This window comes from Leopardus geoffroyi, chromosome B4, assembly GCF_018350155.1.
Source record: "Leopardus geoffroyi isolate Oge1 chromosome B4, O.geoffroyi_Oge1_pat1.0, whole genome shotgun sequence".
In the NCBI taxonomy this organism is placed as follows: domain Eukaryota; kingdom Metazoa; phylum Chordata; class Mammalia; order Carnivora; family Felidae; genus Leopardus; species Leopardus geoffroyi.
Genome location: NC_059341.1, coordinates 119,080,145 through 119,107,967, shown reverse-complemented (window position 1 = coordinate 119,107,967; position 27,823 = coordinate 119,080,145). Strand labels below are relative to the sequence as shown.

The 27,823-nt window shown below is 41.3% G+C and overlaps 1 long non-coding RNA gene across 3 annotated transcripts in view; it reads right to left on the bottom strand.

Moving 5' to 3' along the window:
* Nucleotides 1–7,623: 7,623 nt before the first annotated feature.
* LOC123590503 overlaps nucleotides 7,624–27,823 on the bottom strand; it is a 73,494-nt gene continuing 53,294 nt past the window's right edge. For all 3 annotated transcript variants that reach the window (XR_006708801.1, XR_006708803.1, XR_006708802.1), the window contains 4 exons: nucleotides 20,593–20,800; nucleotides 16,662–16,752; nucleotides 11,984–12,146; nucleotides 7,624–11,881 (listed from right to left, as the gene is read on the bottom strand). This is a non-coding gene — a long non-coding RNA (uncharacterized LOC123590503). The remainder of the gene's footprint in view (nucleotides 11,882–11,983; nucleotides 12,147–16,661; nucleotides 16,753–20,592; nucleotides 20,801–27,823) is intronic.

Sequence of the window (27,823 nt, the reverse complement as noted above, 5' to 3'; positions counted from 1 at the left end):
TAAGTCATAACTCATTCAGCCCTTACAAGAACCCTCCAAGAAACACCCTATGGTTTTACTCTTCCTCTATAGAGAGGTTGAATACCTTGTCTGAGGTCATGCACAATAACACCTCTCTGAAAAAGTTTTGTGCATAGAGAGGAGAGATTTATTTAGGAAAGTAGCTGGATGGGAAGCCCTTCATTTGCTTATGCAGTGATAGGAAAATGTATTTTTATCCTCCAGAGAAGTGGAGACATGGCCCCTGTTTATACCCACCATGAGAAATGGAGTTGCATCTCGTAATCATGGTTCCAGAGGTGCTGAATCCCTGTTCAGCTGGCCAAAGAGGGTCCGAAAGGGATATGCATTGTGTAAACAGCTATCTTTAGCCTAAGAATTCCTTTTAATTTGTATGTGTATGTGAGAGTAAAAGGAACGACTTTGACTCTTTAGGTAAGATGTGGCAATCGAAGGATAGGAGAATATCAGCTTTGTGCACTCTAGTTTTATGATATTCAGGAACTTGTGGCCTCCCACCTCTGAAACCAGGATTAAATGTCACTTCTCTAAGAGGCCTTCTCTGATTCTCCCAAGGAAACTGCCATGTATCCATTGAGTCATGGTCACCCCCTTTCATGACGCTCATCCTACTGTGACCACCTGTTCAGTCCGTGTCTTCCCCCCCATGCCATTAGGCCCCACTGAGGACTGTGACTGCCTTGTTCTTGGCACTATCCCCAGCCCCTGACACAGGGCTCAGCGTGTGAACCAGTGAATGAATTTAAAATCTCCACATTAAGTTTCAAGTGAAATTATATTTTTGCCATTTTGTGTCAGTTTCCAACCTAACAACCTTGGAGATGCTACGTTTCCAAAGTGGTAGTTTACCAAAATATTTCTGCCTATGCAGAGCTTGAGCTGGGCTTCAAAACAACCTGAAATGGGAAGGATGAATTCCTCAGGTGAGGAATTTCAGCTTCAGGAGAGGAAGTGAACGTCTCGTGGTCATGCATCTAGCCAGGGGCAGCATTGGGCACTTGACTGTAATTCTACCGTCACGTTCACCAGCCATCATTGGACAATGTGCTCTGTATTCTAGTATCGAAAGCTTGTGTGGATTGCAAAAGGATGGCTCAGTCACTTTGAAATACCTACTCCTTCATTCTCCTTTATTCTAGATGCCATCTGCCCTAGGAGACAGACCTCCCACAACTGCAATATTTACACAAGGAAGTGGGTATGGTCTAGAAAGTGTCCCCACAGGGGCTCAGTAATCCTTGATACTTTGTTTCCCTCATGGGAAGCAGGAAGCTTGCCACTCAGGTACTCAGAGGATATTTTGTCTTGATAGGACCATCCCTGCTTTTTTCTAGCATCATTCTGAACTTTAGCAAGAATTATGGGGAAATGCTGTCAACAATGAACAGAAAGAACCAGCTGTGGGGGCAGTGATTGAGAGTCCCAAGTCCTCCCTTTCCTGGGCAGGTTAGCCATTACAGGAAAAAAGGAAAGGTGTGTGTGTGCACGCACGCGCGCGTGTGTGTAGGGGTGGTGTGGTGGTGGTGTTGGGCACTCCCTCTGATCTCAAACCTCTGAAGAGAAGTAGGAAAGACTCGTATCACTGTATACAAAGCACTGAAGGTGGATTTGGAGCTGAGAGACAATATCTTAATAACCGGCACACCTACTATGAGTCATGCCCTGGGTCTGAGGATGGACATTGGGGGTATAATGAGAATCTTGTGAAAAGCAGCCTAGTGACTCACAATTTCTCACTCAGTTCCCAAACCTGGAAAAAAATGAGGATAAAATCCTCCTGGTAAGGTTGTTGAGAGGATGAACCAAGATGAAGTATGTAAAAGATATGGTCTGAGACAGGTTGTTAGTGGATTGTTTACTTAGCTCCTCGGCACCTTGTCGGGGGAGAGAGTATGGAAATGAAGTGAGAAGGGAAGAGGCCATGAATGTCTTAAGAGAAGGTTATTTCTAGATGTGAGAGCATATAGCTTCTGACAGATGTTGGGGGTCCAGCTGGCTTTAAGGATCTGGATTTGATAAAAATGAGAAAAGTATTTAGTGAAATTATTTTCTATAATCTAGGAATATGGATCAAGAAATACATATTTAAAATGAAAAAATTGCAAAACCATATGTATTATTTGTGTGTAGTCTGGTTTCTTTCAGCTGAGCCTACTCTCTGCCCTTTAATCTAAAATAAATTTGTTCTCCTGAACAATGGGAGTGGGATTCACCCACATGTACACATCTACACCATGCAACTATGGTGAACAACTATTAAATTCATTCATTCTAGTTCCCTTGAGAGGTCTCCTGTCAATTGAGTTATTTATTTCACCTGGGCTCTTACATTTTCTATAGAGCCATTAATGCCTATCAGTAAATAATAGTGTATTCTCCATAAACAGTCTGGAATTTCCGACTTCTTGAATTTAGAGTAGGCACCAGGATAAGACATATATTTGTATACTAATGCTCTTTATGAGGACACAGTGTCCTATTTAAGTTGTCAATTGATTCATCCCTCAAGATGTGTTTGGAATTAAAGAGGGCTCTGTTAATTGTTCTTGTTTACCATGGATGTTAGCCACGGTTTGATCTTTAGCTATGGCATTCTCATAACAATTCAATTCATGAATAAAGTATGAACACCTTATCTGAAAGGAGATCTTATGAAGGGATATACACATGAGAAAAAAAATGTATAGGGCCAGTTCTGAGGATCTCAAAGGAAAGGCAACGTATACTTCCAAATTTTTCATTAGTGTACATTTTTCTACAAAGAAATGGGAGATTATGTGTGTTTGTCTGTGTAGATAGATGTCTCCAGAGCTTTTTATAAATGTATATGCTGATTTGAATAGTCATCCCCACAAAGTCTCTAAGTGACAGTTTTGTGTCAGTTCCAGAGAAGCACAAGATCTTATTTTTTGGTAAACAGACCGGCAATCTAATTGTTTTACCTGTATTCAAAGAAATGCAATGAATGCTGCTGGTTTCTTGGTTGCCTTGTAATTTTATGAAATTCAGAAAGAAGATAAATGTGAAGGAGCCAGATTGTGCAAGAGAGACTAAGATAAAAGATTCTAGAACAAGTTAACACAGCCAAGTAGAACAGGTAGTTCAACTTAAAAGTTATATCCTACACACCGTAAATATAGCTAATCTCTCAACATCAAGAGATACTCTTGTGGACATTCTGACATTCATTTTAATAAGGAACAGGTAGCTCTGATGGTTAAGAGTTAGCATGGGGTACTCTGATGTCTATTAGTTGACTCATGGTTTTTAAATATTTTCACGTGCTGACTCGAGAGCAGTCCTGGGTCCCTCAATTGTAGCCTTGCTTACAACCACTGGAATGATCTTGGGACTTCATTTCCTCATATGTAGAATAGGGGAATTGAAAAGGATGATTTTTTTACTTCTCTTTCTAAAATAATTTATTTGAGGGGCACCTGGGTGGCTCGGTCAGTTAAGTGTCCAACTCCTGATTTCTGCTCAGGTCATGATTTTAGGGGCATGAGATCAAGCCCCATGTCAGGGTCCATGCTGACAGTGCAAAGACCGCTTAGGAGTCTCTCCCTTTTTCTCTGCCCCTCCCTCTCTCTCTTTCAAAATAAATAAATACAATTTAAAATAATTTATTTCATCCTAGAAATCCAGAACCAAAATTGAAAAAGTAAATATAGTACAATTTGAGACTCTCAGGAAGAATAAGGCAAAAGAACCAAGGGAGCAAGGGAATATGTCTAACCTGATAGAAATGGCATAATAGTGATTTTTAAGAAGTCCAACAAAAATTTTCTGACATCTACGTTCTGCCAGGAGTGTGGACTGGCACAGCGTGCCTGGAAAGGAATTTGGTAATGTATGTGATGAACAATAAAAATGTCCATAAACTTCTGATACTGTCATTCCATGATTAAGAATTTATCCTAGGGCACCTGGGTGGCTCAGTCGGTTGAAAATTGACTCGATTTTGGCTCAGGTCCTAGGGTCATGGGATTGAGCCCCATGTCGGGCTCCACGCTGAATGTGGAGCCTGCTTAAGATTCTTTCTCTCTCTCCACCTCTCTCTCCTGCTTGTGCTCACTCTCAAAACAAACAAACAAAAATTATCCTAACCAAGAACTGGCATAAAAGTCAAGGGCAGAGACGCACATAACATTATTATAAGGGGGGAAACTGGAAAAACAAAGCTACACATCTTATGAAAATACAATGCTTAAAGCATGGTTAATTCAGATGGTGAGAAATAGAAGCGATTCTTTGTTATTATGATACATAATGCCTGTCTCTTAACACATAGATGGCTGGGGATGCCAGATAAGTATTACCTCACTCAACAAATATTTGTGTGTCTACTATGCGCAGATACAATTCTAGGCTTTGGGGATAAGGCAGTCAACAAGAGACACAAATCAATCCCCTGGCCTCCTGGAGCTTCTGTTCTAGTGAGGAAAGATGATCAATCACTATTTTAAAAGCAGGGAAATATGTTGTATATCAGATGATGAAAAGTGCCTTCTGTGGAGAAAGATGGATAAGAGTAGAATGGTCAGTGTCTGGAGGAGGAGGGGACTTATTTTATAGAGGACGGTCCTTGCAGGTCTCACTGATAAGGAGACTTTAAAGCAGAGACCTGAGGCGGTGAGAAGTGAGATATGTAAATATCCAAGAAGAGTGTTCTGAATAGAGGGAACAGCAATTCCAAAGGCTCTGAAGTAGGAGCACATTTGGTACATTCATGAAATGCCGCAAGTCAGTGGGGCTGGACTGGATGAATGAAGGACAGGTGATGAGGCTGGAGAGGGGGAGGGAATACAGGCATGTGGGGCCCTGTGGTTGACGGCAGACCTTGAATTTAATTAAGCAAGCCATTAAGTCATCAGCGTATTTTGAGCCTTTATTTTGTAACCTAATTTGGGGTGATGAATAAGTTGCTTATATATTCTCTACTCCGACATACTCCCAGAATATTTGTGCATCTCTTTCATGTGTTTAATGTTTCTTGGTTAGAAACGTGGCTAATGTTATTAACTTAAACCAAGTAATTTATTTTATATTCTTGACAAGGACTGATGGTGGAAAGAAAGGTAAGGAGGCCTGGCATCAGTGGCCTGAATCTCTGGATCATATGTCTTGGTGCCTGCTTTATGAAAGGCTGTGTGGGGAGAGCCATTCAGTAAAATCATGAGAGATCCTCTTAGACCCCATTCCACTCCACCCTTTAACCATCCTCGTTTCAAACCCAAGGACAGTCTAATCTAGAAGAACAGGGTCTGGGGCATCTCTTTCTGGAGATCTGATTCCGAGAATGGGTTTGGAGATGGGACACCTGAAGGCCATGACCAAGAGGGTCATGTTATGTGGTGCTCACTGAGTTCTGGGCTCTGCTCTCCTGTGCAGACACCACTGTGATCAAGAGCTGCTGGGTGGACCTCCCCCTTAGTCACGCCTTGCACATAGATGGGGGTGACTTTGGTGACAAAGGCAGGTGAGCGAGTGTGTGGGCCAGGGCCAGCCCGAGCCCATCCCCACTCTGGCAAAAACACCTCAGAAGACATGCCTACTTGGTGAGGTTCGAATTGTGACTAGAAAGATTGGGCTTTGCTATTTGAACCATGGATTCAGAGTACCAGGGACCATTGGAAAAACGAGAGCATCATTCCGAGCTCTCTATCTCGCCTTCTAAGGAGGCCTCACAATTCCAACAATTGCGACATTTTGTGATTTGAATGTGTAAGACGATCTGGTTTTTCTTAAACTGCCCAAACCCAGATCCCACGAATGGTATCTTCCGTTGATTAGGGTGATGTTGTTGGTGAAGGCTCTGACCAAGTGGAACTTCAGATGAGAACATGGAGGGAGAGGAAAGGAGAAGGACTGTTTGCCCCTAATCACAATCTCACTCTTTGCTGGTGCTCCTATCTCCTGCTTATCCATGACCACTGGCAAGACAGAGATGGACTCGTTGACTTGCTGAGTGAGACCCCTGTTTACTGCAGCATCCTGTTCCACTGGCCAACATATTTATATGCACTTTACACAGGCATCACTGTGAGATTTATTGCCAACCAATAATCCTGAAAAGGCCCATGTCTAGTGGCAGACTCAATATCCAGAGCTGTTGGGGGAGGCTGAGTCCTTCTCGAAGGCTACTACTACTGTACAAGTGGCCTCGAGGTTCCATCAAGTGCCAGAGTTTAAATACAACCATACAAGGAAAGGAGGGGAGAAACTGAGCCAATACATGTCCACCCTTGAAATCATGGGCATGCTGGCAACTTAGACTTATGGCAACTTAGACTACCCCACATGGATAATAGCTGATTGCAGCCCATGGAGACTCTGCAGTAATTAACTAATCTAAGCAAGTGGGTCCATTAAAATCTACTATCTGCATTTAATGGTACTTGTGAAGATATTTAGAAGTAAATATGTTCTCCAGGATAGGATACTTTGTACGTTGGAAAATTTTCCAAGAACCACTCACTTGAGCTTTTCATAAATTCCTTGATAAATTAATGTTTAAATCCTTGACTCTTGCCTATGGAAATCTGGCTGATGTTTTAAATCCTAACAGGGATCTTACCCTGAATCTAGGGAACTTTCCTGCTCTGGATCCCTATGGTAATTCTGTTCATTACATTTTCTTCATTACATTCACCGTTCATTACATTTTATCTTGAATGACTTAGGAATATTTACTCTGCTACAGAATTAAACTCTCCTTCTTGCAGTTCACCCTTAACTATGTATGTGTGTTTACTCTATTTCCCTCACCATACAATATATTTCTTAGGGTGATATGACCGTCTATTTCTTTATTTCCTTCCATCTTTCTCCTTCCCTCTTTCCCCATTCATTTATTCACAAATATTTGAATACCTACCTAATGTCCTTAAGCATCAGAGATATTACTAAGTTCTGGATAGATATATAGAGGTAAGCATGGGGTTTAAAGAACAAATTTTGGGGCACCTGAGTGGCTCAGCCAGTTAAGCATCTAACTCTTGGTTTAGGCTCAGGTCATGATCTTATGGTTCATGGGTTTGAGCACCGTGTCAGGCTCTGTGTTGACAGTGGGGAACCTGCTTGGGATTCTCTCTTTCCCTCTCTCTCTGCCCTTCCCCTCCCCTGCTTGCATCCTCAATCTCTCTCTTTCTCTCTCAAAAATAAACTTAAGAGAATAAAGAAATATTCAGTTATAATAAAATAATTCTAGATACACATATGGTGTCACTGATTTGCACTATATTCTATTTTTTACAGCATGTAATACACTTACATCATTCTACAACTTTTTTTTTTAAAGTTTTGGCATTTGTGTACTTGTGAAGTCTTTTTCTTTATTCACAAGTATTCTATAGACTTTCATGATAAAGTCAAATGATAACTTCTATATGTTTAAAAGTTAAACCAGCACCAAAGTTACAACTAAACTGACAAATTTCCCCAAGTCCATTGATATGCAAATGCAGGGAGAATAAGGTTCTCTCTGCCTTGCCCTGGGCAGTTTCCAAGGAAAAGGCAGCATTTATCTTACTGGGGCAGCCCAGACATTTTCAGAGCACAAGCTAAAATCCCATTGTGTGGAGGAAATGGAGAGGCAAAAGATAACACAAATAATCTTTATTAGAATTCTCATCGAAAAAAAATACAGAAAACCAGTAAAAAAGAGTATAGGTCAATAGTCAATATTAAAACAGGTCAAGGAAAAATGTATGTACAGAAAAAAAGAAAAGTGAAATAGGTCAATCATCAACATTAAAATAGTTCATTTAGAAAAAATGAAACTATGAACCCAACCAAGGCATTTAAGCCACACATGGAAAGGAGGTGCAACTAGACATTCTAGAAGAACTCTTTGCTCTCTCAAAGGTTCTGTTTTTGGACCAATGTCTAAAGAGAGGGATGGGGAGGGGAGGGCAGGGAAAGGGGAGGGGGAGGAGAGTGGGAAGAAAGGGAAGAAAATAGAAAAACAAATCTCACGGGCTTTTTTTTTTGTTTGTTTGGACATGCTCAATAATTTGCTAGGTCCTGTATACATACATTTCTTCATTTAATCCTTACAACAACCTTGCTAGCCGTGTTACTTCTCCCAGTCTTAAAGATAAAGAGTGAAAAGACTTGCCCCGGGGCTCCAAGTGGCAGAGAGGAGAACCTGACTCCACCCTGAAGCCCTCCTCCTTGTCCGACAGTAGGTGTTTCCCAACCGGAGCTACACCTGTACATGGAACTGGCCTGGTGGATTTATGGATCTGAGGAGGCGTTGATCTAGCCCATGCAATGTACACCTTTTTGGAGCTTGGGAGTAGAGCAATCTGGACCACATTTCCAAGAGGTCAAGTCTGACTTGACGATTCCTTCTTTGTGTCAGAATAAAGACTGCCACAGGAGAAAGAAGCCATGGGAGGACTGATCGCTGCCTACCAGACTGGTGGGCTATTAACAGTTCTCCTAGAGCTCATTGGATAATAGGACACGGAGAAAAATGTATGATAAACAGAAATGTGCAAGCCCGAATGTGCATGTAAATCAATGATTACGAAGATGAGTCAACTCTTGTAACCTAGATTCCTTAGCTGTCAAAAACCTAAGGATAAAGAAACTCAAAGAGACACCAAACATGTAGCAGAGCTATGCACTAAGTCATTTCTCCATCATGTTCACAGCTGCACAGGCTACCGTTTTCTATACTGATGGCCCCTTCTTAGTTGATGATTTTTCACAATGTATTTCATGGCTTCCATCCCTACATGAGACTTTATTACTATCACATAGGAATAAAAAGCCATAAAGCACTAGAGTGAATTTATCTTGGTCGGATGCAAAACTTATTTTCTTCACATGACTTCACAACCATTTCAAAGCTAACCAATCATTTCATGCTACATTAAGGAACATTTTAAACTACACGTAAGTGACAGGAAGCACACTTAAATTGTGACATCACAAATTAACAAGAGTTTATCCTTCAACGACATTCTTAGCTACAAGGACCAGGAAACAAGACCAGAGACACTCAGCGACACTCAACCATTGAATTCACCAAAAACAAAGGACACTGGGAAGAATTCCTGGAGAAAAGCTCATCACTTTGACATCGGACTTGGAAACACATGAGGAAAGACAGAAGACAGACAAATCACTGATACGAACTGAAACCAGGGGATTTATTTTAAGCCGCTTGCTTCACCTTCTTCCCCAGGAAGCTCTCTTCCATGCCCACTGCCAGCTTTCAGGCTTTCATTCTGGGGCAGGTGGAGAGGGGGAAACTTAGCACCTGCTCACACTAAGTCAGCATTAAGCCTTCTACACCTAAATAACAAAACAGAAAGAAAAAAAAGAGAAAAAAAACCTACAACATACTAAGAGACCACAAGTGCTAACTGCCCATCTACAGACCTTCATGGAGGCTGACACCATCCCCCCACCCACATCTCTAGAAGCCAGGGTCTATGCCAGAAACAATCCGGTGCACTAAATCTCCCAGGGATCTAAATACCTCAGGCCCAGAGCCCAAGAACGTTCTTTATGCTGCATTAAAGTGACATTGCTCTCAGAGTTATTAATATATTGATAAGTGACCACACTGAAACCCAATTCTCTGTGACCACTGATAAGTCAATGCCATAAGTTCGCATGGATTTTCCGGCCTTCCAAAAATAAACTCAGAATGCCTATTTACCACCTCCTAAAAGAGTGTCCCAGACTAATAAGAACTTCCCTCTGCTTTTTAAAAAAATATCGTATGATTCAAATTCAAATAAAAGAAACAAGAACTTGAGTTCCTCATTAGGAGTAAGGTCTAGCCAAGTTATTTCCACCTGGAGGTTACTGTAATGAAATCTTGGTTTGTGTGAATCACAGGGAGGAGACTGGAAATAGTTAAATGATAGGAAGTGCATACATAAATTCAATTATCATGCATGAAACATGCAAATGATTTAAGCACTGCATCTGAAACTCTACTTTATATTCATTAATCTCAGGTTGCACTTTTGAAGGAGAAAGACATGCTAATTGGGTCCAGATTAATGCACTCCCAAACCTCTCCAATTTGTTTTTAGGTGAGGGTTAAATGATATGTATTAAAATAAACACAGCTGCTCATCTGCCTCCACCTTCCACCTCCCCCACTCCACCTCTACCTCTGCCCCCAGCTGCCTCCCCTCCCCTACCTCACCCACCCAGCTGCTTCCCCTCCCCCACCACACCTCTCTTCCTGTAGGAAAGGGATTACAAAGCCCTAGCATCTTCTTTTTGAAAAGACATGGAAGAACGAGCCTGTCTCTTGGCCTTTTCTATACTTGTCCTTTCTCTACAAGCCACCAAATTCCAGAAAGAGCATCAACGGAACATCAAATCCTGATGACGCCTAACTGTGGCATCCAGAACGTGCACAGATGGGCAAGCGGCCCAGCGTTTCCATGGACAGTGGGTTCTTTCTACAAGCTTGGGCCTGAGTCTCTGGTAGGTACTGAAGGGTAGTTTCAGACTGTCCCGGCATATGCTTGCTTGAAGCCAGAGCTGCTGCAGGTTGACATGGCGATCCTGTGACTCGGTTACGTGGGGAACTAGAGAACTGAGGGAAAGCTTGGGGTTTGGGGTTGCTGTTCTCCAATGTGGCTCACTCGGCTAGCAGAAACTGGCATAAAGCAGAGGGCACTCAAAGGTCTTTGGAAAGGATCCCTCGCTTTCCCTTTTCCTCCTCCCTGGCAAAATTATCCTCAAAAGAAGAACATTATTTACATATTTACTTATTTGTTTATTTATTTTTCTTTTTTGGAAACATAAGTGGGACACAAAGAAATAACATGTTTTGGGGAAAATCTTATCTTGTGAATAAGGATGCTTTTATAGTAAAATATTCTTTTTTTTTTTTTTTTTTTGGTTTCTTGGACCTGGTCTTTAGAAAAATAAAACAAAAGAAGAGGAACTATGGCCTACTGGGAACAGATTCGGGCACAGAGGCCGGATGGAAGGGTCCTCTCCGCAGGAGCAGCCACCATGGAGTTAAACCAGGCACGGGGGGGAGAAAAAAAAAGAAGCCTTCAAACTAATTTCACACTGAAAGTGATGTTTAATTTGAATCATGCTCTTCCCAAAGGGAAAAGGTTAGTCTCATCACTGGGCTCATATCCTCCTCCCCCTTCTCCTTTCATATGAATTGAAAATTCAGATTGACCATTAATCATGATGTGACACATTCTTTTTTTCCTGGTCCAAAAATCAAATGAAAGCCTCAGACCACGTCTGAGAAGGCATTGGCTGGCCAAACCTCCCAACCTATGGCACAACGGAGAGAAGACAAGAACAAGGGCACGTACACACACAGAGACAGAAATTACTGGACATCCACTCGCAAGCGAGACACACACACATACAGCGATTAACAGTCATTGGCTCCGGAGCGCCTCTCCGCCTAAATTGATTTTTGCATATTTGCACATGTAAAATTAGTCACAGTAAATAACAACAAGGACGAGACTGATATTAAATCTGTCAACATCCTGACGAATGCTCTGAGCACTCTTTAGTGAGGAAAGACACTGAGGATAGTCAACGCTCCTAAAAGAGAAAATGATTATACGCTAACCAAACCCTAAGTACAAGCTAAAGATATTCACTTCATGAAGCCATTCCTCAACTAGCCCCTTGGCACTTGCTGGAATTATTCGCAGCACGAGCTCTACTTTCTCATTTTCTGCTGACTCCATGTGGGTAATTTCTTTCTCATGATGAAAAGTGAGCTTGGCAGATCCTTCAAAGCGTGGCTCTAGGTGTGGTGGGGCTCCCGTGCGTCCTTTGTCTAAGGCACGTTGCTAATAATTCATCAGTGGATGGGCAGGCCAGGGGAACAGTCACGCACCTAAAATGATTTTTTTTTTTAAAGGCAAACTTTATAGATATCTTTACATAAACATATTTTTACATCGAAACATGCAGCCGACAGATGAAATGAACTGTTTACCTTGGAAAAGAATAGGCAGGCTTTTCTCTCCCAAATAATCACTCCGGCCTTTCTGAATGTCATCCAAAAGCGATTCTGCTTCCTTCGACTTATCCAGCATCTGAGGCAGTGAGATAACCCTCTTAGCACTGGCCTCCTTCCCCGGCCCTTCATTATTAGCCTCCTGGTGGGTGAGATAGAATACAGTGAATGTAATAACCGTACTTCACACAACAGGCTCGCTCTCTCTTTTAAATTGAAAATCCCCTTATTACAAAACAAGGGGTGTTCTTTTTCTTCTACCTTTAAGTAGGACTGCCACATTCATTGCTTTTTACAAAAACGCAGCTGCTTTTTAAGCTACAGATAAATAGAATCTGCTAGGCGGTAATTCGACTCAGTCTGAATGCATTATTTTCTAAGACACTTTGGCGAGGGGCTTTTTATTATAAACTGGAATGAACAAGGAAAGTCCTTTTCTCTTCTAATTATGAATGTGTTTTGTTCCCTACTATTAACCTACAATGTCAGATTGATCTTCTTCATCTTCGTCTTCCTCTTCTTTTTCGGCAGTCAGTTCAATAAATCAACATTTTTTTTTTTTTTTCTGGAAAATTAGAGGGCTGATGATTAAGTCTTCATGAACTCCAATGACAAAAATAAAAATAGCACAAGGGATAAGCAAATGCAAATGCTGGAAGCACAAATAAAGACAATGAAGGGGCCCTCTGATGTCCAAGGTGATGAATCCTGTTTTGACACTAAGTTAACATAAAGGGGATTTACTTGTTAGTTTCATTGTAATTAATGTAATTTTAAGAAAATTGAGCTTTCAAAGCATTTGTGTAAAGCTGATCTTAACATATTCATTCACTTAAAAAGGAAGAAGATATAATAAAAGGGTAACATTTTCACATAGCGTGCCCAAACCTCTCGTGTTTCTTGTTTACTTGTCCATTACGTGGGGTACTTGGTAATTTTATCAGTCATCCCTCACCCCTGGAAGCAACCCGATGAAGAATTAAACAGAAGAGGAAACATCGTGATAAAGCGTATTCAATTTGAATTTCTGCTGACATTGCTTTAACTCCAAAGATAAACACTGAGAAAAATGGTGTCTTCTTAATAATATCAAAAGGCAGTCTAGAAACTCCATTAGCCCAGGTGTTGGTTTAATTTTGATCCCCATGTTGATATTTCTATAATATTACAATAGACCACGGTGGCTATGCTCTATGTCTATATGGATATACTGTCTAGCCAAAGGGAGGAAATCCCCTGGGGTATCCGCGGGGTTCCAATTAAGGAAACATAAATACTGCTGCAACCCCAACAATAAGTGGAGATCGCCAGTATATCACAGAGGCGCAGGCAGGTGCCCGCTACTAAATCTATAGATTTAAAGCTGATGCCATCATTTCCCTTCCTTCAGCAGTAATGGAAAGCAAAGTGTGGGAGATGAACTGTGTGTGGCAGATAGTTTCGGAACAATTTATCCTTGTTTAGATTATTTTGATTTATTTAGATTTATTTCCAATAAGGATGATAGTGGGAATCAAAGGAGACCTGTGCAAACATAAAGATTTTCCTGAAAGAACTCTGGGCTGCGATCACATGCATATTCAAGAGGCCTCAGAGAAAGAGAGAGAGAGCTTGAAATCATCTTTCCATCTAAAGCCATGCTGCTTTTCCTGTGGGGTTCTGTTTGAAATTTTTAAAGGGGGCTATTTATTGCAAGTGAGATGCAGTCTGAATTTCCAGAACACCCACTCTAGGAAGAGATATATTTGCAGTGAACGGTGGTGACTGAGCTTTTGAGATTCTACCACTCTGCTGAAGATTTGAGTCCTTTCTGTCTTCTGATATGCCTGGGAACAAAGGAGGCCCCATCAGGTGGCCAGCCTCAGTTTCAGGGACTACTCGATGCTGTGGCAACAGAAGCAGCCCAGTTTACCTGGAATAAATAACCAAGCTCCTTCCCTGAGAAACAAATTGGAGCGTATTAGTTATCACTGTAAGAGCGAAATTGAATCCTCGGGCATCGACACCTCCATCGAGCCAAGGCCACAATAACGAGCCTGCTTCGGCAATCATACATGTTTATTTTTGTAATATTGATATGTGAGGCAAATAGAAGAAGAAAAGAGACCTTAATTGAAGGAGTTCAATCCTGATTTAGAAACATAATATTTGGAGAAACAGGTTTTGCTGGGCTACTCACAAAAATACCTTTGCGTCTCTGCCTCCCTCAATCCATTCTTTCACCCCGATAAATCATTAACTCGGACGAATGAAGGGCAGATTAGGCGGGGCAGAATGTGAACTTGTGAGGACAGCCTGTAATCGCCATCTTCTGCCGTCTGTAGTACTATTTTAAGGTAATAAAAATTACCTTATGTGAAAATGACAGAAGCCACTAGAGGCAGAACTCGGCGCCCTTTATCAAACTTTCAAAACAAGTAAGTAGCTGAACAGCAAGCACGAAAAGAAGAATGCGCTGTCGCAGGAGGCACAGTGGGATGGCGTTTCAGCAGCTGGGTCTCCTTCGATTCTCTCTTTGAGAAAAGAAAAAGGAGGAGAAGCCCTGCGAGAGGAGGAAGGAGGTGACAGAGGAGGGGGAAAGAGGAAGAGGAAAGGTCAAAGCCCACTGGGTACGCGTTATTTGCTTCCTTTCCGTGTAAAAACAACTCTCTTCACACAAAGGCCCTGCTGCTCAGAAACAAACTCCGTTTCAACGGTCTCACGCCTCACTTTGCGCCCCCCCGCCCCAAACCGAGTAGTTAACCCGTCTTCCCGGGGGGCCTCGGAAGAGCAAGGGTGGTTTTGAGCGATGCAGGCCACACCCAGGAAATAGCAGTTACCCAATAAGGAAGGACTAGTAATTAGTCTCCACCGCACTGCTAATCAGGCCTCTCATCCCCCTTACCCTCTTCACCTGGCAATTCCCCCTTCGTTCCCCAATCGCGCTCCAAATCTAAGACTACCCAGCAAAACAAAACAAGCCATGGCAAATGGAGCCCCGCGCTGCCTCATGCCTTTGTCCCACTACATTCAAGTCACTTGACACTTGCAGTGGAAGGGCTGGACACCGATTTTGTTCTACCTCCAGGTCCCGACGGTAGGAAAGATCTTAGAAACGGGAAACAGGAGGTGCCAACTGTACAATAATCTGAGCCCGCAGGCCGAGCCCCCTCTCTGTTCTGGGAGGGTTCCTGGGCAGAGCAAAGTCTGCAATCCACTGAGACCCTGAGGTCCCCAGGCAGAGCTGAGAAGCCACTTGGTTTTGGAGCTGCTTGGTGTCTTCCGATGCCACACTCAAGTTCGTGTGCACACCTTGCGCACCTCACACGCGCTTGCACGCGTGCACACAGGCGTATGCGCACCTACATGAACCACCGTCAGGAGCACCACACAGTTCCATTCAAGCGACTGTCACCCGGGAAGCCCTCACTCTGCCCCGGCTGGTGGTAAAAACACTGCCCTGCACGGCAAACAGTGGGTAAGTCTGACTTTGCAAAACTGCCCGAATACCTCGTCTTTACTGAACAAAATACCAGCTACCCACACCCAGGCTGTAAAGGGATAACATGAGGACTGTTGTCCCTTTCCAGGTCAACATCTAGTAGCAAGATGGATTGAGTTTCATATGACAAAATAGCAACTACAAAAAACACCCATTCTTAAACATACTTTGTATCTTTTCTTTTAACTGTCACCAACTCCATTATTTTTGTTTTGTCAAATGAAAAAAAAAATAGGCTATATTATGAAGATGAGCTTTTGCATAAGTCTACTCACTTTCTTTTAAGAAAAAAAAAATACATTGCTGCACGTGAGTGAAAAAAACCAGCCTGTTCTTCATCCTCTTCCCTCTAAACTTATTTTTTTTAAACTTTTTTTTCTGAATAGAGTTGTTTGAAATGATCTCATTTCTATAAAGCCAATTATCTTATGATGATCAAACTTGACAATTAGTGTACAAGCAAACACAGACTCTTAGAAGGGCAACTTCAAAAAGATTTCTTCCTCCTGCTGGCTATTTGCCCATGAACAGAGAGAGGCTCCAGAAAGAGGCTCCAAGCCCCACTGACCACAGGACCTTCCGGCCAAGATTCTAATCACCACTGCAGAAGGCAGGGCGCAGGCGATGGGTGGGAACAACAGTGTGTGTTGAATTTGGAGGAACAAGGAAACGCTGGTAGCTTCCCAGAATCACAGCACGGAGATGCCCTAAATATGAAAAGTAAGACAAGATTTCTGAACTCCTTGTCAAGGCTTCCTGACTTTCCAACACTTTTGTGAGGTCAAGAAACGTGTCCCCAGCTTCTGTTTTCTGTTCTCCTTCAGGGAACATGGTGACGAATGGGGCGGCCCAGCGGCCTTTTAGCGCGTCACACTTGGATGACTCCTGTCCTTACTGGGGGCGGGTGCAGGTTGCTGGTGAAGAGTATGCCCATTGCGTATGGACTCGCAGAAAAAAAAAATCAAAATCAATTTAACACAAAAGAAATGCGCATAGGTTTGCCCCTTTAATATTCTACAGAGTGCCTGTGATATAGTTAAGTTGGAAAAGTTTCACACAATGAAGATTACTGAGGCATAAATCACGTAGGTGAAAACTGTGGTGTAGGACAGGGATGAAATCTACAAGCTAATTACATTCAACAAGGGCTTCCGAAAAGACAACATGCCCACTAACCTTCCCATGCCAATATTTTGTTTTTCAAGGGGCAGGAAGTGCAGAAGTTTGTCACGGTTGTAGATTCCACAGTGTGATCCTTTAGCAAAACCTGAGAAGGGGGAGAAAAGATTAGATGCATGGATTTCTGTGCTGAATGGATGCCAGAGCCAAGATGCAAAGAATAGATAAGTTAGAGATGTGGAGGAACTAAATTTGAAGCCAGCCAGTAAAACGGATTGAACCTTATTACCTCTAGTCACTGAGAAATTCCCGAGACAGTTGGATGCAATTTGAAAAGGTCAGAAAAATATTTCCTGCACAGCATTACTGCTTCATGGTTTAAGGGTGTACATTTGTGAGATGCCAGCTCTAATCATTTTTATTGACTTTGCTTTCCAGAGACAGACAGACAGTCTGGGAGGCAAGACCAATAGATAAGAGAAAGGCAATCTTACAAATGAAAATCTCTTATTTTGTTCTCTCACTTGTGACTGTGAACAATCCCAAATCTTGCCCATTTGAGGACAAATTACACGAACTTCACAGAAGAATGACAGAATGAAAAGAAAATCTAGGGAAATATTGCTGTAACTTTAGAGAGTCTGTCTCTTTTAATTGCTATTTATTTAGCCTCTACTATATGCTGAGCAAAGGTAAAGGATGCTGCACTCGAATCCAAGTGTGAATACTTAAAATGAAACACCATAAAATATACCAAGGTATGGACATTAATTTATTGTCAGTATTTCCTTTGAGGGATGGCTTCATGAAGAAGGAAATCCACAGGAAATGGTAAAAAGTAAATGGAACATACAAATATAGACTCAATGAAGGCTCTGTTGGGCTTTGAACCATTCCAAATACAAAGAAAAAAAGATTTGTCTTTTTACTTTAAATGCGACTTGTGTGCAATAAGAACCTTTGTTAGCAAATACGTTTGCAGGTTGGTTGGTTGGTTGGTTTTGGCATGCAATTAGAAGTCAAAACTGACTTTTTGATATGGAATGGCATGATCCACTCTAACCCTTCAAAGGCTTAATTAACATCTGACTTTTCTGTCTGTGAGGGGCGTGTGTTTTTGAGGCAAACGCAAGACTCTTTACTCTTCTCTTGTTTAGTAGTGAGGCTGAAACTTTTTAATGGCCTACAGACCCAACCGCAGGCTTTCTTACGATGTTCCGGCTCCACAAAGATGGCTTGGCAGCTCACTAGGGCTTTTCCATCAGCAAGATGGCTTTTCTTATAGAAAGCCTTCGTCCTGATCCATGCCATGCCTCACAACCTTCAGGAGTTTCAAATTGTATCCTGTAATCAACGACCACCGCTACCAGCAACAGAGAAAGCCACTCACAAAATGGCTTTTCATACTCTCAGGTACCCCAAAGACAAGTAAAAAGGCCAGTTTTATTAGCTAGACATTTGAATTCTTGGCAGGGAGGATAAAAATATCTATCTTCCAAGTGACTTGTTTTCCTATATTACCTGAATGTCTGGCATTGGTTAGATACAAGCAGTACCGTTTGTTTGGATTTAAAATTATTTTTACCTTGTGCAACATGGTAGATTTAACCACAAAAAGTGTTTACGGACACTTTGTGATGGTACAGAGGCTTCCAGTGAATCACCCTTAAAACTCGAGGTTTCCACCTCTTCATTTCATAGCAAAAACACTATTTCACGTGTGTATCTCCTGATCCCCACTACCTAAGTTCTCTATGAGGAAAAATTCTGGACATTTCACCCAAACATTAATGTCATTAATAATAAGAAGAACAATCGTAAAAGTAGTATTACTTGTAAAAATAATAATGATAATAGAAGTAGTGACCATTAATGACCATTAGTGACCATTAATGACATTAATGTCATTAATAATAAGAACAATCCTAAAAGTAGTATAACTAGTAAAAATAATAATGATAATAGAAGTAGTGACCATTAGCTGAGCATTTACTAGGTGTGGGCACCACACACTCACTTAATCTGCACAGCTAACTTAAATTTTTTTCCCCTTCCATATTACCCACGAGGAGCGCGAGGCTCAAGGAGATCGAGAAACTCATCTGGGTCAGAAAACTAGAAGGTATTGATGTGGAACTCAACTCCAGGCTCATGTGATGCTAGTCCCTATTATTTGAAGCCTTGTGCTTTGAAGCATGCCCCATGAGCATTACAGGACCCAGGAATGCGACTCCTCACAGGTCACACAGCATTTCTGGGGCGTTGTTGAACCAAGTTTCATTGCTAATACAGGCTGAGTCATGCCCACCAAGTATTTGCTGACAGTACACAAAATGCAGCGACCTTCCAGAGCTACAGGCTAACAGTTGTTGATAGATAGATCTCTTTCTTGTCCTTATGGAATTTAGTACATGAAGGGAATAATATACTCACAGCAGCCTCCTTAATCGCATTGCATGGTTCACCTACACCTAATAAATTTTGGAGCCTAATTGCACACAAATTGCTTTTCTATTTGAGTTGTCTTTGAATTATGCTCAGAGAAGAGCGAGAAGAGAAAGTTTCTTCTTAGCTGGGGCTGCACTGAGGTCGAATCCTTCTTTGCACACAATCTTAGAAGGGGAGATGTGTGGCTATTTTGTTATAGTCACGGGCAAATAAGTGGCATGAGAAGAAAAGAATGAGGGGTCGCATAGGCTTATTAGCACATCAACTACGGCAGGTCTTTTATCTCATCAGAATGTACCGAACATAGCCAGGTTTCAACAAACTGTTGTTGTACCTTTAACTGACGATCATTTTTTCTAACCAGTTCACCAAATGTATCCCCAGCCCTGGTTCTCCCTGTTCACGGAGACGTGATGACTGTACATGGTGAAATGCTGGCTGCAGTCCTAGCACACGCTGCCCAGGTACCTGTCTACACCTGTCTTTAGTCGGGGCGCTTTGAGCACCCCCCTGTCTGGAGGAGAGCCGCGTTTGCTTGTCCGGCACCCTTGCAGAAGGAGACCTTTCTTCCCACCCTCAAAGGAAACTCTCCTCCTGACACAGCTGTCTTGGAGCTCAAGAGGCATTCGCATGAGCCGAGAGGCGAACGAGCAGCAGCTGAGGTGCCCGAATGAAGTCATTGTGGAGGCCTCCAAGTGAAAGCATTTAGAAAATAGAAATGAAATTAGGCGCAGCAACCGAGAGGTGGAGAGAGGAGCAGGTGAAGAGGGGGCTGGGGCACAAAATGAACTTAAGTCTGGAGTATGAAGCCCCCCCCCCCCCCCCCCCCCAGTGCTTGATTCTTTGGTTTCCTTAAGTGCTGAGCAGGACAGAGCACAATGCAGAGGTTGGGGAAACGGGGCGGGGGGGGGGGGGCTTTTCCTTGTGCCTCTGACAGTGCTTGTGGACAAGAGGGGTCTAATTCTTAACCAAGGGAGACATGTAAACTACCCTCCAAAGTGATCTAAGTTTTAGTATCTCATGTTGAGAAATCATTTCTTTAGGCCTTGCTTATCTTCCAAAGAAGATGCCTGAAAAAATATTTTTAAGACAGGTTAATTGGCTAATTTCCTATGTTTTTTTTTTTTTTTTTTTTTTTTTTACAAAATTGCAACCTACTTTCAAAACAAAGTACAACAAAATACAAAAACAAAACGCTGTAAAGAAAAAGCTGGAAGAAAACATCAAACTAGCTAATTATATGAAATTCCTCTTTTACCAGATTCTTTCTTTAAGCAGAAACTCAGCTTCAGGCATTAATATTATTAGAATGAACTTTCCAGCAATGATGCTAAGAAGTGATGACACACAATTAAAATATGGTATTTATAGCAGTAAAGCAGTTACACCTCAGATGCCAAGAGAATGAAAACAGCTTTTCCCTTTCTCGTCCCTGGATCAAACATAGTCGTTTAGCAATTTCTAAAAAAACCATTATTAGATTTTTATTTTAATTATTCTTCCAACACTTCAATGTCACAATGTTAAATGCTTTGTGTACCTGGCTGTCCTTCTCGAGAGGATTTTGGTGGCATGCAAACCCAAATGTTATCCCAGTCCATTTTCTTTGAATTATAGGAACCTCCAGAGTATATTCTTTCCTACAGTGGGAGATAGCGTGGCTTAAATTTTTCTGAATAATTTTCAAAATCAAATTTGGAAGTTTTCATGAGAGATGATCCTCCCCGGTGGGTGATATGAAGCATAACCTAAGGGGAAAACATGAAAATAATTAGCATAAGATATATTAGCATATAGATGCCTTTGAAATAATAAACAGCGGAAAACCAAAATGCTTATCCTCAAAAGAAAGTTATGAGAAAATGTGAAATTAATATACACTTCTTGCATGACAACCTAAGCCTGAAAGCCAAACAGAATATTCTCTCATTCAGTGAAGGATGTGATGATCAGGGAGATGGAGAAATTACCCCCAAACCAATTCTCCTGTGCTGTTTGGTTCATTTTCACGACATCACTATTCTCTATTTACCTTTACCCCATGCTACCCTTTCCCTTTTAGGCAGGAAAAAAACAAAAAAGAAAAAAGAAAAAAGAAAAGAAAAGAAAAGAAGTGCCTTCCTTTTACTTCCTCTAAGAGAAACCACCAAGCAGACAGATCCAATACTCTTTTTCTTGTTTTTTCCCCTCCTTTGGCTACCCTTCTATCTTTCCCTAGATGGCATAAGAAATGCCAGGCCTGGTAATTCAATTATCAAGAGGACCCAAGGAGCTTTGTGAAAAGGGGGTCAGGACTTTGTGTTTGTTAACCATGGACCAAAACCACCACTGATTATTTATTTATTTTTTGAGAGAGTGGGGGAGGGGTGGGGGGGGGAGAGAGAGAATCTTAAGTAGGCTCCACACCCAGCTCAATTTCACAACCGTGAGATCATGACCTGAGCCGAAATCAAGAGTTCGATGCTTAACAGACTGAGCCACCAGGTGACCTGATTAAATTTCAAGTTGGGACAGCCTCTCAAGGTGGTAAGCTTGCACGTTTGGTGTCAGTGGAAGAATACGGTCTTTGAAAGCAACTCTCACTTAAAAATCTGATCTGAGTAACCTTGGAAAAGTTCCTTAAACACAACAAGCTTCATATTTCTCTTTCTACAAAATAGTGATAGTGTTATCTATTTTTCTAGATAGTTGTGACAAGTAGAGGTTAATAATAAATACCTGGAATACAGCAGAGACTCAGTAAAGGTAGCCCTATTCCCTCCTCGATGGCTTTAGTGAAAACTCCATAAATTTTAAATTCTGGGATTTGGTAAGCCTACTTCCCCACCCCCACTTTGCACATATGCAGATGAATGTATGGTCTAAAGAGATTTATTAAGGAGAGATGCCACAAAATATGTTTTGTTCTGGATCTACGGGATCCAACCACACCTTAAAGTATCTGATCCGGGTGAATTCCCTCAAGAAGCCCCTTTCTGGACTGTCATAACACAGTCAATGTCCCTACATCTGCACCCCCATCTACATTATTTCAGTTCTTATAATATTTAGTTATTTTTGAAGGCTTCAGTACAGCATTTAGGACACTAAGAAAGGGTCCTTTGCCAATCATACCATTCGATTTTCTTGATTTGTTTTCAACTTTGAACTTTTGATTGAAGCTAATTACTTAAACATTGTGTGGGTTGGTCTCTTGTCATTTAAAAGGGGAAGGACTCATTCTTTACAAAATATGGAATTCTGTAGAGATTTGAAACTCCAAACTTGGTTTAAGTCACTTCATTCTCTTTCTGTGGAACACAGATCTTGAACTTACCCTTTATTTTCTAATACCTGCTTCTATGTCAACAGCTACATGTCCAGCAAAAAAATACCACTCGATTTCTTGAATGTTTATATTTCCTCATCAATACCTAATGCACTGCTGACACATAGTAATGAGATTGGGATGGAGAAAAACCCTCATGTAAGTTTTTTTTTTGACAAATATGCTACCTGGTTGAGTTTGTGATAAGCATGTTGCCGAGACCATTTGGCTGCTTTGTGAGAGCACAGATTGTCCTAGACTGTTCTTCTGTTTAGACTTACCTCACTGACCATACATCTTGAGGCAGACATCATTTGCAGGACATTCCTGCTGAATGTCCTTTAATCTTTATCTTTTTTTTCTCCTCTCAGGCCTACTAGGGACTTAGTTTATTGCCCTTTTAGGGCCAGTTTAAAAAAGAAAATGTTTAGAAAGACAAAGCCCGGTAAATAAACCAAAAGCTAGTTTCCTTTGGCTTTTGGGATTTGAAAATGTTTTGACTGCCTGCACGCTTTCTGGGAATGGCTCCTCTGGCTATGAAGGAAAAGGGCCTGTTTTACAAATCAAATAAATACATATGTATACACAAGGTATTCTCAAGGCTCTACCAGTCACAGGATTGTAAGGTAAAACATGTTCTCTTCTGCAATTTGAAAAGGATTTGAGACTCTACCAATTTGTTCCCCAAGGATATTCTGACTTCTTACAGGACCTTATTTTAATGCTAATGATGTGCAGATGTGTTTGTTCTATGTTGTTTTCAGAGTTTAAAACCTTTCCAGGTGAGTAGTAGGGAATGGGCAGGCCTGTCTTCCAGCAAACTCTGTACCCTTTTTTTGTTTTGTCGACCCACCCAAATCATTCTCCCCAAAGTTTCTGCTTTCAGAACTTAGAGTTCCGTTAGGGCTTGATAAAATAAAAATAAACCTTCCAAATCAGCCCTTCGTTGGTTGTTTTTAAAATTCGGTTGGTAAGCTTTTCTTCATTTGTTTCATATGTGGTCAAAATATTTTCTCTTCATTTCCACCACAGCAAAATAGTCAAAATCTCCAAAATTTACTTTGACGCTAACATTTCCTCAATTAAAAACATAGATGTGAGACAGTAAATCTCCCACCAACCCTCAAGTATGTTCTTCAAATATTCTCAATGACTAGGAAAACAAGTCAAAAATAGCACTGTTCGTCTACCCCAGATATAAGCCCTTCGAGGATGAAGACGACACCCACAGGTGGGGTATATCGTGGAAACACAGCAATAATTAGTGGATAATAATAATAATGGCTGAGGCATTATCTCCTTTAGCTCTATTTAATCATCTGCTTCCATTTCCTGTCTTACCTGGCAGTGACTAAGCACTCACACTGCACCCACAGACAGTCCTTCCTGTTATCTGGAATGTTTTGTCAACTGCTGAACTGTTGTTTCAATAGGAAACTGGCATATTCCCATTTCTCATCCCATCCAACGACACAAATAATTTGTAAACATCCATGCCTCATTTATCTCTCGCTGTAAAGCTGTTAGACATATTTATGTGGAGTCCTGGTAACATTGCAGTATTAGACACGTTAATGAACAGACTTGCTCATCCCTAGAATTTTTTCTTCATCGAAATCCATGACCCAAGCTACTGAGATGGCCTTAAGCAGGTAAGTGGAAAAATAAACTGTGGCACATCCAGGTAATGGAATATTATTCAGTGCTAAAAAGAAATGAGCTACCAAGCCACGAAAAGACATGGAGGGACCTCAAATGCATATTATTAAATGAAAAAAGCCAATCTGAAAGGCTACAGACTGTTTGATTCCAACTATATGATGCTTTGGAAAAGGCAAAACTATGGACATGGAAAGAAAATCAGTGTTTGCCAAAGGTAGGGTGAGGAAAGAGGTGAAGAGGCAGAGCACAGAGGATTTATAGGGTGACAAAACACTCCGTATGATATTACAATGATGGATAGATGTCATTGTGCTGTTTGTACAAACCCACAGAATGTACACCACCAAGAGTGAACCCTAAGGTAAACTATGGATTTGGGTCATTATGATGTGTCAATGTAGGTTCATCCTTGGTTAAAAAAAGAAAACAAGTACCTTTGTAGCAAGTGATGATAACAGGGGAGGCTGTGCATGTGTGGAGCTGGGGGTATATGGGAAGTCTCTGTACCCTCCTTTCAATATTGTTGTAAACCTAAAGCTGCTCTAAAACTGTTAAGTCTTTAAAAAAATGCCATAACCCGTCATATTTCTGGCCTTGTCACATTACAGTCCTGATAAGAAAGCAGATGTTCTTAACTCTATACCCTGATTACCTGCTTGCTTTTCTGTCTGCTGCAAGAGCTTTGGGGGCAGCTGGAAACCAAGGTCTCAGAACCCTTTCCACAGTCACCAACTGGAGACATACAAGAGAGAATGCCTACATTCCTTAAGGTCAGGCTCAATCACTGATTAGTTCAAAAATATTATTTCCAAAATTTGTTCTCTGAAGGGGAGATATGCCTGCAGGTGTTATTAAAAATTGCCTGCAGTACAATTTTTGCACAGATCTCCCATTCATCATTGTGATATGCCATCTGAGAATCAGACTCTGAATCTTAGATCTGTCCTACACTGGCAACGTGATTTGTTTCCTCTGTACTTGCAATGTCAACCACAGAGGGTTGTGGGAAGAAGAAAACACAAAGGGAAGTACCTTATAAAGTGTAAAGTACTCTGTAAATATTGTTAAGTGTTTTTTGGAGAAATGGTTATCATGGTGATGATGATAACGATGATGATGATTGTTACATGAGGACCGGTTGATTTCCTAATGTATGAAATGGAAGGTATAAGGAAGCATTCTAGAGAGAGTATGGAGATAAAGTCCTGGAGTGTAATTTAAGAGAAACCTATGATTTTGTTTATCTGACCCTGAACGGAAAAAATCATGAGTTCATCCCAAAGTCCTTGTTTAAAATGGATTTCTCCAAGTTTCTTCCAATGTATTTGAGTATGTTTACAGGTAATGGTTGCCATTATTGGGGTTTGTTACCATGTACTTAATTTGCTAGATATTTTGCATGAATTATCTCTTTCAGTCAGTAGGGGCAAGGAATTGATACTCTACCAAATTAGGTAATATCACGAATGTATAATATATAAATGCATATTATATAAAAGGAATCAATAGAGTTATGTAAGCCCCAAATAAGGCTATTTCATTTTTGAGTGGGATTTCATGGAACTGATAAATTTAAGAGAAGGAAGGTAGGAAGACTGACTTGGGTATCTGGACTGACTGAAAGAAGTATCGGAAAAATGAACTGGTAAAATAATGTGGCCGTGTGGACGGACAATAGGAAAGGTTTCAGGGAAATGCATAGGTCATGAACAAAATTCCCAATTCTTATGAGGATATGGTCCCTCTTCCTATGGAACACTGTTCTCCCACTACACAAATTATCCCTAAAAACTGCCATTCTTCTGAAGATTTATTAGTCATTGAATGCTATACACTGTCCACTTCCTGATGACCTATGTGTCTGGAGGTGATTTCACCAATTTGTAGGGGATTTACAGTTCTATTTTGTCTTCTCCGTTTCTTCTGGCACTCACCGGGGACAAAGCATACATCACCACGGGAGGTCTGTGCTGAGGTACAGAAACCAATCTTTAATCTTAATTTAACCACCCCCAATTGGGCAGACACATTTGTTGCTGAAAGTTCTTTAACATATTTGGAATTCAGATCTAAATTTGAATATTCGATCCCCATTTGTGTCAGTAAGAATGAAACTTGAGTAACCATGAGTAAGCCAAGGTAGAATCCCCAGTACCAATTTTTCCGTTTAGCTTGACAATATGCTTTGGGATTGTTAACACAATATCCTAACTGGCATAGAAACCCAGAGTATTTATTTACAGCATTTATCATCATTTTTTTTTCCCCTTCCACAGAAGAGCCAAGTAGGTGGGCAAATCAATGGAGAGAGTAATATAAAATAAGAGAAGTGACTGCCTTTACACATTTCTACTTCTTAGAGTACAAGGGGAATACTTGCACGAAATAGCATATTTAAGAACAGCACGGAACTAATAGATCATAGTTGCGGGATGATTTTTGCTAAATGAGAGGATGCATAAATTCCTGAGATAACTTATTTTCCAACCCTAAAAGTAGCCTTTGACAACACACGGGGTGTGGAAGAGCAGGCCCAAGGGTTTGAATCTTGGCTCTGGCATGTCAGAGTATTTGTGCTTCAGATTCCCCATCCATAAGCTAGGGAGACAAACAGCCTCCGCACAAAAGGTCTGTGAGCACTTGGACCAGTACCTAGCACGTCGCAAGTGACAGGCATGATCATGCCCATCATCCCCATTGCTCACGATTACATGTTCATCATTTCAGAGACAAAAGAAAACCTCCTCTTTCTGCTGGCTTTTAGCACAAGGGGAGATTAAATACCATTTCATTATCTCAGCAACAGCCAATTTATTCATTATCATATGTAGAGTGCTTACTATGTGGCAAGCACTACAAGTATTAGACAAAGCAGAAGAATTTCCTCTCCTTGAATTGGGGGGAGGGTAGGCAGTAAAGAAATTAAGAATATAATGTCTGGACTGATGAGGACTCTGGAGAAAACTAAAGGAAGGTAGAGAAATGCAGCGGGACCTTTAGGTCTGTCCCCACATTCACTGTGTTTGACAAAACAGCTCACTGCGGACCCAGCTTTTCCTCTGAAAGGAATTCTCAAGCTGACATTCTAGGTAACTGCCTCACTGAAATCTCAACCATTTGGCTGCAACAAAAATAATCCAGCATATGAACGCATCCAGATAGACATATGTACGCTGGTTTTCTAAAATGTAATGTGTATGTAATTTCCCGAATGGCTGGTTGTCACATCCATCTGGTCTTATTTCCATAGCACTTGAATGCACCACGAGGATATAAACCCTAAAAGCTAGAAAACAGAATTTAAATACCCAAACACATACGAGGTGTGTTTTCAAAAGCAGCAGACAAGCGAGCACTGTGGTGACTTCATTAACTTCTCAGCCACAGTTGAGAGTAGCTGAGACTAAGCATAAAGGCCACAGAACATAAAAGACATTCCACCGGCAGACCTCATTAAGTGGGCTTAAGACAAGCTTGACGAGCTAATGACAAAAATCTAATTTGGAATTTCTGGACATAAGAACCCAGAAAGAGTCCACATACACCAACACTCTACCATGCCTGCAGTCTGAAAAGGCAACAACCCAGCATCAATTAGGTCCATGTAGTTCATTGATCAAAGCCCAGGGATGGACGCTGTCCTATTCAACCACACTGAATAGGAAATCGTGTTCTATGTGGTTGTAGGTTTGGGCTCTGGTCCTATTTAAACCACACAGATGTTGTAGGTTCTCAAATTAACAGTGGTCTCCAGGGAGATGCTCATCAGGCTGTATGTACTGAACAACGGCATGGCTGGAAT